Raw genomic sequence first — 12,882 nt, 5'->3', positions numbered from 1 at the left:
CCGGCCCGCGAGCGCGCGCGTGGGAGCGGGTGCCGAGCGGGAGCGCGAGAGAGCCGGGACGACGGTGCGTGGCCGTGGGCGTGTATGTCAGGGGCTGCGAGGTGCAAAGTACAGTCGGCGACGGCGTGTGGGAAAAATAGAGCTGCCGGCCTCTTCACTCGATTGGCAGGAGAGTAAATATCCTGTTCTGAGAGTACAGATGGTGCCCGCACTTGTGTGAAAAACAGTATGTGACAGTGATCGAGGATTAGAGCTGTGTCAGTCATTGAGAGTGTGATGGGCTAGTGGTGGTGACAGAGTGAGGAATGGGACAGAGACTGAGCTGAGTGTGATGGCCAAGAGGGAATGGTGACAGATTTCGTATGTCAGTAGAATGTCTTAGTGGCTGTGTTTATGTGCGATAAATGTGCAGTAATTGAATATGAGAAGTGTGAGTGTGAGAGGTTAGTTTTTACCTATTGTCATATTACGTACCAGGCACTGTGCTCAGTGCCAGCGATGCTTTCGTACCCCTGCCCTCAGGGAACTTGGAGTTCAGTGGAGGGGACAGCCAGGCAAAGTGTAAGACATAATGAGGCTGGGCGCAGTGGCTCACACCTGTAATCCCAACACTTTGGGAGGCTGAGGCGGGAGGATTGCTTGAGCCCAGGAGTTTTGAGACCAGCCTGGGTAACATAACGAGATCTTGTCTCTATGAAAATCAAAAAACAAGCCAGGCATGATGGCACATACCTGTACTCGCAGCTACTCTGGAGGCTGAGATGGAAGGATCACCTGAGTCCAGGAGGGCAAGACTCAGTGGAACTGCAATGGTGCCACTGCATTCCAGCATGGGCAACAATGAGACTCTGACTCAAAAAAAGAAAAAAAACATAATGGTAAGGGCTGTCACCCCATAAGCACGGTGTAGCATGTGTTCTCAGTGGAAAAGTACTCGCTCCAGAATCAGGGAAGGCCAGAATCAAGGGCGGCTTCCTAAAACACCTGAAGACTAAATAATATGGACAGATGAGTAATTGGAAGAAAAGCATTCCAGAGACAGAAACCAACAAAAGTCAAAACCGAGAAGAAAAAGATTGTGTCACATAATTTTGAGTGTGTTGGGGGAGTGTACATGCCCATGATTATGAATAAAATGTGACAATCTATGTGTATGGTAGTTTAATCAAATGTAGCAGAAATCACAGCTCTATGTTGAGGCAGGGTAAGGAAGTAGTTAAACCATGAACTCCTGGGTCAGACTGACTGGATTCATAGTCCAGCTCATCCACGAATGGTGTGATGTTGGGGATCTACTTAACCACCATGCCTCAGGTTCCTCTTCTCTAACATACGGACAGTAAGACTACCTACCATGTGAGGTTTTTTGTTTTTTTTGTTTTTTTTTTGTTTTTTTTTTGAGTTGGAGTCTCACTCTGTCGCCCAGACTGGAGTGCAATGGCCACTCCCGGCCACCGCAGCCTCAACCTGCTGGGCTCCGGCGATCTTTCCGCCTCATCCTTCTGAGTAGCCAGAATTACAGGTATGCGCTACCACGCCCAGCTGATTTTTTTATTTATTTTAGAGATGAGGTCTCGCTGCCCAGACGGGTCTCGAACCCGCAGGCTCAGGCAATCCACTCACCTCAGCCTCCCAAAGGCGCGGGATTACAGGCTGAGCCATCGAGCCCGGCCATGTGAGGTTTTTAATGAGAATCCAATGAGTTAATATATATAAAGCTCATAAAATAGTGCTGGCATGTAGTAAGCACTTATGACAGTCTTGGAACATGACTGCTGGTTCTTGGACACACTTAGTGACTCTCTTGGAGCCAACAGAATGCAGCAGAAGAGATGCTGCCTAATTTCCAAGGCTAAATCCATACAACTGTTCTCTTGGTATTCTCACTCTGGGAGAAACAAAGTCAGAAATTTGACTACCATAAGACTGCCATGCTGGAGAGGCCATATGTAGGCATGCCAAAGTCCAGCTGAAGTCGGGCACAGTGGCTCATGTCTGTAATCTCAATACTTTGGAGATGAGAGGATTGCTTGAGCCCAGGAATTCCAGACCAGTGTGGGCAGCAGAGCGAGCCCTCATTTAACAAAAATCAAAAAAATTAGCCAAGTGTCCTAGCATGTACCTGTAGTCCCAGCTACTTGGGAGGCTGAGGCAGAAGGATCGCCTGAGCCCAGAAGGTCGAGGCTACAGTGAGCCGTGATCATGCCACTGACCTCTAGCCTGAGCAACAGAGTGAGACCTAAACTCAAAAATAAAAAATAAAAAAAAGTCCAGCTGAACTCCCACCGGGCCACCAGCATCGACAGCCCATCTGAGTGAGACGTCTTGGACATCCAGCCTAATCAAGTCTTCTGATGACTGCATCTCCTGCTGGCATCTGACGGCCACTGCTTGAGAGACCCCACGCAAGAACTACCCAGTCCAGCTCTTCCTGAATTCTTGGCCCACAAAATCATGAGCACAATAAAATTTTAAACTGATTGTGTTTTTAAAAACTTTTTAGCCTGAACCCATGGGTTCGAGACCCGCCTAGGCAACTTGGTGAGACCTCATCTCTACAATAAAATCAAAAATTAGCCGGGTGTGGTAGCGCGCGCCTGTAGTTCCAGCTACTTGGAAGGCTGAGGCGATGGATCGCCGGAGCCCGGCAGGTCGAGGCTGCGATGACCGGGAGCGGCCACTGCACTCCAGTCTGGGTGACAGAGTGAGACTCCAACTCAAAAAAAAAAAAAAAAAAACTTTTTATTTGAGAATGAGTTCAATGTATAAAGAACACTCATACAACCTTTACCCAAATTCACCTATCGTAAACATTTTACCCGATGTGCTTTTCTCTTCTCTCATTCTCCCTTTTTTCTCTCTTTCTCTCTCTCTCTCTCTCATTCTCTCTCCTGCTAACTTCAGTAAATTTAACATTGATATGAATGCCTTTCTCTAATCTACCATTTATGTTCCAGTTTTGTCAGTTGATTCAATAATGTCCTTTAGAGCTGCAGTCCCCAACCTTTTTGGCATTAGGAACCGGTTTCCTGGAAGACAGTTTTTCCACGGACCAGGAGGGAGGAAGAGGGATAGAATCAGGGGTCCGTAGTGAGGAATCAGCAGGTATTGGAGTCTCCCAAGGAGGACACAACCTAGATCCCTCACATGTGCAGTTCACAATAGGGTTTGCACTCCTATGAGAATCCAACGCTGCCATGAGGTAGAGCTGTTCACCTCCTGCTGTGCAGCAGAGGTAGAGGTCCCAGGCCCCAGGGTTGGGCACTCTGCTGCTGGGCATTTTTTCCCTCCAGTACAGGATCCAGTCTAGGGTCAAGCATTACATCTAGCTGCCAAATCTCTTTAGCTTCTTTGAGTGTAATACAAAATTGTTGTTTTAAGTAGCTTTTGGGGGGGATATTTGTTACACAGCAGTAGTCTCAGAAAAACCTCAGTTGCAGCTATTAGTTCCAATGTGAAAATAGAAAGGAGAAAGCAAAAAAGGAAACCATGTCAAGGAATAGTTGAGAAAGAACCAGTTAGGCTCTCAGTGTGTGCCTACCCTGAAATTTCCCATAATTTCCCATAATCCCACAGGATCAAGAATATGGTCTTCTGATGGCTGCATCTCCTGCTTATGCCCATCCCTTCTAAAGTACCAACCCAAATCTTTCTCCTTTAAAGGAGACATGGAAATTTCATCAAGTCCCAAGAATATCCAAATGAAACAAAGTTATTCCCTGAGCAAAAAAAATACCAGCCATAGCCATTTAGACTGGGGGCGGGGGGAATCGGGTATTGGTTCTAAAACAATTAAAATGCATTCCTCTGTATTTTCCTGTGACTCTGTCTGGTGGAGGAGCCCTCAGGAGGGTCTAAGCCTGATGTTAGTTTGGGCAGTAAAAGGAAAAGAGGAGGAGGCAATAACAGTGAACACACATATGCCCAGTGACTAAAGTTCCTGGAGAAAAAACCCATTTTCAAGAGAGCCTATTTCAAGAACATGTGTGTTGAGCTTCTTCTCTACCTGGTTCCTGACCAAGACATTTCTACCTTCCTCCTGTGCACCTCTATAATCCTTGTGTACAGAACAGCTTTCAGAAAACCAAACAAGCAAGCCCATCCTGTGAAAAGCATGTGTTGATTTCCTCCCATGTACCCATTTCTCCTTCCCCTTTCAAATGGTAGCTCCAAATTCCCCATCTGTACTTTGGGAGTGACTAACCTCTACACCCAGCTCCAGGGGTTGAACCTGATTCACTTAAGATCACCAACTTCCGGCCGGGCACAGTGGCTCACACCTATAATTCCAGCACTTCGGGAGGCCAAGGTGAGAAGATTGCCTAAGTCCATGGGTTCAAGACCAGCCTGGGCAACTTGGCGAGACCTCATCTCTACATTAAATCAAAAAAGTATCTAGGCATGGTGGCATGTGCCTGTAATTCCAGCTACTTGGAAAGCTGAGGGGGAAGGATCACCTGAGCCCAGCAGATTGAGGCTGTGGTGGCTGTGAGCATGACACTGCCCTTTAGCCTGGGCATCAGAGTGAAACTCTGACTAAAAAAAAAAAAAAGATTACCAACTTCCACTGGCCATAGTAATTAGTTGAAGAGTGGTCATATATACTAAGTCAGGCCAACCAGGAATAGATTCAATTGAAGAATCAAAAGCACACTGAACTACCACTTTACACCCACTAGGATAACTGTAATTAAAAAGACAAATAATAAGAAGTGTTGACGAGAATATGGAGAAACTAGAACCCGCATACACTGCTGGTAGGAATGCAAAATGGTGCCTCTGCTTTGGAAAACACTGAGGCAGTTCCTCAGAAGGATAAATGTAGAGTTATTTATGACTTAGAGAAATGAAAATATATGACCACACAAGACTTGTTCGTGAATGTCCAGTAGCAACATTATTTATAATAGCTCCAAAGTGGAAACAATCTGACTATCCATCAACTGATGAACAGATAAACAAAATATGGCATATCCATACAATGTAATATTATATGGCAATAAAAAGGAATGAAGTCCTAATATATGCTACAACATGGATGAATCTTGAAAATTTTGTACTAAAACCTCAATTTCTCAACCAACTCATCTTCAACAAAGTCTCCAGCAACAACCACTGAGGAGAGGGGAACCTATTCAGTAAATGGTGCTGGGAAAACTGGCTGACCACATGCAGAAACAGGACCCCTATCTATCACCATACACAAAAATCAACTCTAAATGGATCAAAGACCTAAATGTAAAACTTCAAACAACAGGAATCTTAGAAAATGCAGGAGAGACACCCTTGTAGACATTGGAATGGGCAACCAATTTCTGATCAGAACCCCAAAAGCCCATGCCATAAGAGATAAGATAGACAACTGGAATCTCATCAAACTGAAAAGTTCTGCAAAGCAAAGGAAACCATCAAGAGAGTGGGGAGGGCCAGGCCCGGTGGCTCAAGTCTGTAATCCCAGCACTTTGGGAGGCCAAGGCAAGAGGATTACCTGAGCTCAGGGGTTTGAGACCAGCCTGGGCAACTTGGTGAGACCTTGTCTCTACAATAAATAAAAAAAATTAGTCGGGTATGGTAGCATGCACCTGTAGTTCCAGTTGAGGCAGAAGGATTGCCTGAGCTCAACTGGTTGAGGCTGCAAAAACCGTGAGCATGCCATTGCACTCCAGCATGGGTGACAGAGTAATACTCCAACTCAAAAAAAATAAAAAAGGAGAGAGTGGGGAGACAGCCCACAGAATGGGAAAAAATATCTGCCAACTGTGTATCTGACAAATGCCTAACATCCAGGATCTACAAAGAACTCAAATGTACCAAAAGGAATAAAAACAAACACCCCTATTAAAAAGTGGGCAACAGACATGAATAGACACTTCTCAAAAGACAACATACGAATTAGCCAGGCGTTGTAGCACGCGCCTGTAGTTCCAGCTACTTGGAAGGCTGAGGCAGAAGGATCACCCGAGCCCAGCAGGTCGACCCTTGGGTGGCCGTGAGTGTGTCACTGCACTCTAATCTGGGCAACAGAGTGAGACTCCAACTCAAAAAAAAAAAAAAAAAAAGACAATATACGAGCAGCCAACAGATACATGAAAAAATGCTCAGCCTCACTAATCATCAAAGAAATGCAAATCAAAACCACACTAAGATACCACCTAATTCCAGTCAGGATGGCCATCATTAATAACTCAAAAACCAACAGATGCCAGTGTGAATGAAGAGAAAAGGGAACACTTCTACACTGTTGGTGGGAGTGTAAATTAGTACAAACTCTGTGGAAAACAGTGTGGCGATTTCTAAAAGATCTAGAAATTGACCTTCCACATGACCTAGTAATCCTCCTTGTGGGAATAGTCCCACAGGAACTCAAATCATTCTACACAAGATACCTGCACACACATTTATACAGCACTATTCACAATAGTGAAAACATGGAACCAACCATACTGCCCATTAAAAGTGGACTGAATTTTAAAATGTGGTACATATACACCATGGTATATTATGCAGCCATAAAGAAGGACAAAATTATGAACTTCACAGCAACTTGGATGAATTTAGAGCCAATCATAGTGAGTGATCTATCACAGAAACAAAGAACTGGGTACCATGTGTTCTCACTCATAAATGAACCCTGAACATTTATTATAATACTACAAGAAAGGGATTGGCAGTAGTGGGACACCACCAGGGCCGGGGGATGAGCACGTAACATCACTAAGGGTACCTAATCCTAAACCAGGTGAAGTGAGAACCAATGGAAGGCCCAAACTTCACCTGTACATAGATCACATATGTACCTAATCCGGACTTGTAGCCCTTGAGCTAAACGAAAGAAGACAGATAGATACAAAAGACACATGTTGTGTGAGTCCATCTATATCAAAGATCCACTCAGCCTGTAATCCCGCGCCTTTGGGAGGCTGAGGTGAGTGGACTGCCTGAGCCCGCGGGTTCGAGACACGCCTGGGCAGCGAGACCTCATCTCTACAATAAATCAAAAAATCAGCCAGGCGTGGTAGAGCACGCCTGTAATTCCGGCTACTCAGAAGGCTGAGGCGGAAGGATCGCCGGAGCCCAGCAGGTCGAGGCTGCGGTGGCCGGGAGCGGCCACTGCATTCCAGTCTGGGCGACAGAGTAAGACTCCAACTCAAAAAAAAAAAGAAAGATCCAGAATAGACAAATATATAGAGACCGATGGCAGAGTCATGATTACCAGGACTGGAACAACTGATATTAGGTATGGGATTTCTTTTTGGGGGTTGGAAATGTTCTGAAATTAAATAGTGGTGTTAATTGTTCAACTCTGTTACTATCCTAAAAAACACTGAATCGTACACTTTAAGTGAGTGAGTTTTATTGTATGTGAATTATATCTCAATAAAGTTTTGGGGGAAAAAAGATTCAACTGCAAGGTTTTGTTTGAACTACCAAGTTCAAGGAAATGGCTTTTCACTTCGGAATGCCCCCCATATCAACTCTGTTCCTTTCTTTTTTTGATTTGACTCAAAACCAAGTATTCAGCAAGCAAGACGCCCATATGTTCAACCTCACCCAGACTTTCTGTTGCAAAATGCTTTCTTCCCCTTAGAAAATACCCCCAAAAGCCTGCAACAAAAATAAATTTGCCTGCAAACATAAATCACTGAAGACACAGGTGAGTACGAGAGAGAAAGAGCTAGTTGTCACTCAAGCATATTAAACGTGAACGTTCAACTTAACCTGAAAAGTTTTCTCTTGAAGTAGCTGGAAAATAGTAAGTACATAAATTTTTGCGAGAAGAATGGCCTAGGACCTTGGAAAGAACAATAAAGATCATTCCCTTTACCCTGTCGAAAGAAATCCTGTGACCCAGGAAAGAATTTTTTTCCCAATGTCATCTAGCAAATTGGTAGCAGGGATTAGGAAACAGGTCTCCTGACTCCCCTGCTCAGAACACTTTGCCACATGCCAAGCTGGGTGTTATCCAGAACCCCAAAGAGCCACAGAGACAGTGTGATGCCACCAGTCAAGAGGGCTGTTGGCTGCATCATTTTCACTTAAATTGAGCGATTGTCTGGCTAAAGTGTCATCAAGAGATTTCCACAGGCAGATTCAGGGCCTGATTTGGCCAGCACATATGTTTTGGCCTACAATTCAGATTTTTTGTTTAAATGGTGAATTGGTTGCCAGTATTTAAAAATAGGATATTTCAAAAACAAATCTGGATTTCTAACTCTTCTTGAAAAACTTAAATAGAATATCTTTCAATGCTGGCTTGGCATTATCTGGCAACAAAAGGTATGATGCGATTGGGCTAGGTGGCTCAGCCTATAATCCCAGCACTTGGGGAAGCCAAGGCAAGTGAATTGCCTGAGCCCATGGGTTCAAGGCCAGCCCGGGCAACTTGGCAAGACCTCGTCTCTACAATAAATCAAAAATTGACCGAGCATGGTAGTGTGCACCATGTGCTACTTGGAAGGCTCAGGCGGAAGGATCACTCAAGCCCAGCAGGTCGACCCTTGGGTGGCCATAAGTGTGCCACTGCACTCCAGCCTCAGCGACAGAGTGAGACATCAACTCAAAAAGAAAAAAGAAAAGTTATGATGCTCCTGTTTCTCAGAGTCACCAGCACTCTTCTGTCACATACTACCCATTTGATGTTACCTGCCAGGACTTAGGGGGCAAATTCTACTCTGTTAAGCCAATGTTCTCCACCTGAAAGAATCAGAATCTCCTGTACAGACTTTTAAAATAAAGATGTTGGGCTCTGCCCCAGGCCTGCCAAATGAGAATGCCTGATGATGCAGACCCAGAATCTGAACTTGTATGTTTAAATATTCTAAGTGCCGGGCTCGGTGGCTCAGCCTGTAATCCCGCGCCTTTGGGAGGCTGAGGTGAGTGGATTGCCTGAGTCCACGGGTTCGAGACCCGCCTGGGCAGCGAGACCTCATCTCTACAATAAATAAAAAAATCAGCCTGGCGTGGTAGCGCATGCCTATAATTCTGTCTACTTGGAAGGCTGAGGCAGAAGGATCGCCAGAGCCCAGCAGGTCGAGGCTGCGGTAGCCAGGAGCGGCCACTGCACTCCAGTCTGGGTGACAGAGTGAGACTCCAACTAAAAAATAAATAAATAAATAAATAATATTCAAAGTAAGGCAAAGCAAAGCTCATGCTTGGAACCCCAGCACTTTGGGAGGCCGAAGTTGGAGGATTGCTTGAACCCAGGAGTTCAAGACAAGCCTAGGTCACAGACAGAGACCTTGTCTCTACAAAAAATTAGCCAGGCATGGTGAATTATGCTTGTAGTCCTGAAGCAGGAGGATCACCGGAGCCCAGGAGGTGGATGGAGGCTGCAGTGAGCTGTGATTGTGCCACTGCACTCCAGCCTGGATAACAGGGTGAGATTCCAACTCAAAACAAAAACAGGACTAGGCACAGTGGCTCACACCTGTAATCCCAGCACTTTGGGAGGCTGAGGCGAGAGGATTATCTGAGTCTGTGGGTTTGAGAACAGCCTGGGCAACATGGCGAGACCTCATCTCTACAATAAATCAAAAAATTAGCCAGGCGTGGTGGCTTGTGCCTGTGGTTGCAATTACTTGAAAGGCTGAGACAGAAGGATTGCCTGAGCCCAGCAGGTCGAGGCTGCGGTGGCCATGAGTTTGCCACTGCACTCCAGCCTGGGTGACAATGAAACTCTGACTCAAAAAACAAACATAAATAAATAAACAAATATATAAAATAAAGCAAAGGGGCTCTGAGACACAGCCAGGGTCTCAGAAGGTACTCATCCATGATTGCTTTTATTTCAGGACAATGACCTTCTCATCTGGAATGTTGTTTACACATCATCCTTAAAAACCACTATTGGCTAAATAGCATCCCTGGCCCATCTCAGAGAAAGGATCTGAGGGTGGGGTGAAGAGGAAGGGGTTGAAATCAAGATTCCCCTGACCTCATAGACAGTGGAGTCAGACAGAGCCAAGACCCGGTGACCAAAGAGAGCCAGGCACCCAGATCAGAGAGCTTTCAATCCTTCTCATGGCTCCAGGAGGAACAACACCCATTTATTTCCTTAATGGGCCATTGCTTTTAATGTGAATGAATGGCTGGTGGAGAATGAAACAGCCCAGCAGGAGCTGCATGCATCTGAGATGAGACAGAAGCACAAATCTATTCCTTGTTTAAAGATCACGCTGCTAAGAATAGAAACTGAAACACATGCTGGAGCGTGTGCACACACACAGCCCTGAGGAAGGCCCCGATGGAGGTGGAGGAATCCATGACTTAGTGGAGGATAATCTGAGAATCGTTGAGCCTGAGAGCAGAAAGGCACCCCAAGTTCATTCCCTCTAACTCTCTCCTTTTACAGATGGGGAAGCAAGGACCCTGAGAGAAGAGCAGTCCCCACGGTCACCTGGAGATAGAGCAGAAGGAGGAGTGGAACTCAGATTTCTGTCTTCTGGCTTGATGTCTGTCTCAGGGTAGCACGTTGAAAACCCAAGAGCGCAGGTGGCTGAGTGAGACCAAAGTCAAAGTCCCTCCTCAGGCATGGCTGCCAGGAAGAATCGAGTCAAAGTATCCACCATCACATGTTTAAAATAAGGAAAAGTCGGGCGTGGTGGCTCACGCCTGTAATCCCAGCACTTTGGGAGGCGGAGGAAAGAGGATTACCTGAGCCCAGGGGTTCAAAACTGGCCTGGGCAACATGGCAAGACCTTGTCTCTACAATAAATAAAAAAATCAGTCAGGCATGGTGGTGCATACCTGTGGTTCCAACTACTTGGAAGGCTGAGGTGGATGGACTGCCTGAGCCCAACAGGTCGAGGCTGCAGTAGCCATGAGTGTGTCACTGCACTTCAGATTTGGTGACAGAGTGAGACTCTGACTCAAATATTAATAATAATAATTTTTATTTATGTAGAAAATGAGAACGGTAGGTGCTATGATCTGAATATTTGTGTAGCCCCCAGAATTAATATGTTGAAAATTTATATGTTGAAACCTAATCCCCAAAGTGATAGTGTTAGGTCAGAAATCTTGGTGAGACCTCCAAAAATGTTAGGTCAGAAATCTCAGTGGGATCTCCAAAAATGTTAGGTCAGACCCAATGGGGCTGGGTGTCTGGTTTGCAATCCTGTGCCACACGAAAGATGCACAGAATTTCACAGAACTTAGATTAGAAAATATAGTTTATTTAGAAAGTAAATTAGAAAGAGAGAAAGAGGAGATTCCTCCCCAAAGTAGGAGAGGGGGCCAAAGTTTAGGAATCATGGCGGCGGCCATAGCTCAAAGAGCCATGTGGTCATACCAGAATTTAGTAAAGCGATGGCAAATGGCTGCTTCAGGTTGAACCCTTTTTTTTTTTTTTTTTTTTTTTGAGTTGGAGTCTCACTCTGTTGCCCAGACTAGAGTGCAGTGGCCACTCCCAGCCTCCGCAGCCTCGACCTGCTGGGCTCCGGCAATCCTTCGCCTCAGCCTTCCGAGTAGCTGGAACTACAGGCGCGCACTACCACGCCCAGCTAATTTTTTGATTTATTGTAAAGATGAAGTCTCGCCAAGTTGCCCAGGCGGGTCTCAAACCCGCGGGCTTAGGCAATCCACTCACCTCAGCCTCCCAAAGGCGCGGGATTACAGGCTGAGCCACCGCGCCCAGCTCAGGTTGAATCCTTTTAAACTTTCCCTTTGATGGGGGCAGGTTATTAAGGTTATTGGAGGTGTCCTGCTCCATGTCATCACAAAGGGACAGGTGAGCACAGGTACTGATGCGATGGAAGGTAGGCAGATGGATGGGCAGTCACATGACTGTTGCCATGTTAATGGGGTCTGTGTCATGAAGGCCTTGAGGGGCTGATTAGGTTAACTTGTTCACAAAACAAGCCAGGAAGGCAAGTTGTAAACAATTATCAATAGTTACCCCTGAGAAATCAGTTTTGTCTTTGGTTAGTGATTAGAGGGAACGCTAGGTAATTTTGCCAAGAAAACATGACAGAATTAGGCAGTGTCAAAATGGCTGCACTTTAGTTAAGATTATTTCATTAAGTAATTCCATGTTGGCTTTTCACCCTTTCAGATGGTATTAAGAGGTGGTGCCTGTACAAGATGATTAGGTTGTGAAGGCTCCACCCTCCTGATTGGTATTAGTGCCCTTGTTCTTATTTAAAATTTTAAAGGTGTGGAGCACAATTCAGGATTAGGTAGATAAGTGGTCATCGTATAGGTAAAGTTTGGGCCTCCCTTTAGTCCCCACTTAGCCTGCTTTGAGATCAGGTACCCATATTGTTGTTATGTGCCCCCCCTTCCTGGCCCAATACTGCCACTCTCTTTCTTATAGTATTATGATTAATGTTTGGGGTCTGCTTATGAGTGAGAAGTGCCCTTATAAAAGAGGTTTCAGGCCAGGCATATTGACTCACTCCTGCAATCCCAACACTTTGGGAGGAGAAGCGAGAGGATTGTCTGAACCCAGGAGTTCAAAACCAGCCCGGGCAACTTGATGAGACCTCGTCTCTACAATCAATCAATAACAAATACAATTTTTAAAAAATTAGCCAGGCATATTGGCACATGCCTGTAGTTTCAGCTACTTCTAGGCTGAAGCAGAAGGATTGCCTGAGCCCAGCAGGTCAAGGCTGCATTAGCTGTGATCATGCCACTGCCCTCCAGCCGGGGCGACAGAGTGAGACCTCAATTCAAGTAAATAAATAAATAAAAATAAAAGAGGCTTGAGGAATCCTGTTTGCCCCTTCCACTGTGTAGGAATACATAGATGGTGCTATCTATAAAGCAGAGATCCCTTATCAGACACATCTGCTGTCAGTTTTATCTTGGACTTGACAGCCTCCAGAACTGTGAGAAATATATTTCTGTTGCTTAAAAATTATTCAGTTTAGGCCAGGCACA

The sequence above is a fragment of the Carlito syrichta genome, unplaced genomic scaffold, assembly GCF_000164805.1.
Source record: "Carlito syrichta isolate Samal-C Ts95f unplaced genomic scaffold, Tarsius_syrichta-2.0.1 Scaffold309824, whole genome shotgun sequence".
In the NCBI taxonomy this organism is placed as follows: domain Eukaryota; kingdom Metazoa; phylum Chordata; class Mammalia; order Primates; family Tarsiidae; genus Carlito; species Carlito syrichta.
The sequence above is the reverse complement of the archived record's forward strand: the minus strand, read 5'-3'. Positions refer to the sequence as shown.